Source organism: Ursus maritimus, unplaced genomic scaffold, assembly GCF_017311325.1.
Source record: "Ursus maritimus isolate PB19 unplaced genomic scaffold, ASM1731132v1 scaffold_13, whole genome shotgun sequence".
In the NCBI taxonomy this organism is placed as follows: Eukaryota; Metazoa; Chordata; class Mammalia; order Carnivora; family Ursidae; genus Ursus; species Ursus maritimus.
The window spans coordinates 9,115,785-9,118,311 of NW_024423675.1; positions in this window are offsets into that span (position 1 = coordinate 9,115,785).

Sequence of the window (2,527 nt, forward strand, 5' to 3'; positions counted from 1 at the left end):
TCTCCCACCCTGTGCACCTACCCCCAAGATGTATCTGTGTACATCTTCTCTAAAGATAGAGCTTTAGTTGCTTTATTTACTGAAAAGTCCAGTAAGTATGACAGTAAATTAGAAGGCAATAGAGCAGGGAAAAACTGTAAGTATGGCAGTAACTTAGAACCAATAGACCAGGAAAAACGGAATGAAGTTAGAGTGTCAGTTATTACAAAATAAATTTAAAGTAAAAACTAGGTCATTTTGTCAGCTAGGTCCCACCTAACAGTGGATATTGTTCATGTGTTGAAAATCTCCAGCACAATCAGCATTATGCTTGCTTGTGTAGAAAATCCAAAGAGTTCCAGATTTGACCTCTCCCCCCAAGGACCTAATAACCCATTGGGTTAAAAGACTAAAACACATGAAAAATAAAATACAAATTTAAACCATATATCTATATTGAATTAAAATATAATCAGAACTTACCACATGTAAAGTCATACTATTTGCTAGAGATGATTCAGTTACTTAAATACCTTACAAACAAGTAGTCAATAATGATAATCTGTACAGGTAATATAAGGTAACCCAGAAAGTGGGTTAATATGGAAATAGCCCCTCTCAGGTTTCCATACTAGAATTTCTGTAGTATCACACTTTTAAATTCTCTCCCAGCTTGATTGATCTGCGTTTGGGGGTAGGTCTTTGTATGATTAAGTACTAAATTAAGTGTATTAATTTCCCTTTCAGTTGTGAAAGAGAAGAAACATTGCCAAAATAATCCTGGAGTGCTCCAAGGGGAAATCAGGAACTGGGATGGGACCTGAAATAAGGCCTGGACAGCTGAAAAGAAGACCAGATTGCACTCAGGCTAAGGAAACATCAGCAAAGACATAGGGGTGAGAATGAATATGGCATGTCCGTGGAATACCGAGAAGGCCAGTGGGACGTGAGCAGCTACCTAAAGCGTGTTACATAAAGAGGATGTGAGTAGGCATGGGAGAGACTCAGAAGCCTGGCAAGGAATGTAGATTTGCTTCTATAAAATAGGATTTTTTTAAATGATGACAAAACAATGAATCATATTATTCATATTAGTCATGTTCAGTCACTCAACAACTAGCCACTGGCAGTTAACATAGTCAAAGCCAAATATTAGGCATTGCAGGAAATAAAATTGAATGAGACATAGTACACTGCTCTCAATGCCACTGAAAAATTAGGACATAAGATAATGACAAAAATAATTATAATCACAGCAGAATATAAATGCTACCAGATAGATGCATGATATTACTAAGAGAGGAGGTAGGTAGCTTGTGAATAGCAGTAACTCACGTTATTTGAAGGGGACCTTGAAGGATAGGTGTATGTAGGTAAAGGTAAGAAGAGAGGATTTCTGGGAGGAAAATAGTATGAGCAGAGGGTGCCCATTTCAACAAGCGTCACTTGCCCACTGTGTGCCAGGTCCTGGATTGATACTGGGGTATAAAGAAGTATCACAACCTCTGCTCTTACTTGCATAACAGGCAAGCAGAGCACTCGTTCTTAGGGACATTTGGGGAGTTCCATTCAGGCAAAACATTTATACATGAGGAAGTAATAGAATGAAGCTTGGAAGGTAAATTGAACCAATATATTAGTGAAAGCCTTAAATGCCAGGTCATGGGTTCAATGGAAATCTGTTGCTATCATTTTTACCAAGAGAAGGAAATTATGAGAATTGTATTTTGGGCAGTCTAAGCTAGGAGGAATGTATAGAATAGATTTTAAAGGAAGAGACTTTAGAACTAGGAGGTTATTATTACACTAATAAAGTGTGGAATGATAATAGCCCGGGATAGCTGGTAACAGCAGAGTATACCAAGAGCATGGTAACGCTGCAGTCATTGGCTAAGAGCTTACATGAATCATCTCACTCAATCCTCGCAATATCCCTATGTTACCGGTACGGTTATTACTCCCTATTGACAGATGAGTAAACTGAGCACGAAGACATTAAGGAACATGCCCATGTCCCACTACTAAATGATGAAGCATAAGCAGTCTCCAGAAATTGTACTTTTTTACCACTGGCTATGGAGTCAAAAACAGATATAAATTTTTGAACTTGCATGTCTAAGTAAAAAAAAAAAAAATAGCTCAATTAACAAATACAAGAAGGTTTAAATACTTCTTTCACTGAAAAACTTTACCAGCTTAAAAAAAAAAAAAGTTATATCATTCCTTTCCTAAATCACCGTCACTGAAAGGTCTAGTGGTTTTCAAATTCAATAATAGAATTTTAATAGCAGAATGTGTCTCAGAGAGTATTTACTCCAACCTCACAACTTTACAGGAGAGGGAATTGAGACCAAGATTAAGGGAATTGCCCAAAGCCAAAAAGCTAGCTAGGGATCGAAGTCAGATTAAAACCCATACCTCCTGTTTCTGGGCCACTATAATACAGTACCCTGATTTTATCATATAGAAAAGGATATAACTCTTCTATTATGGTTTTCATAGCAAATATGTGAAAGATCCCAATACAGACTCATAAAGGGAGAGTAGT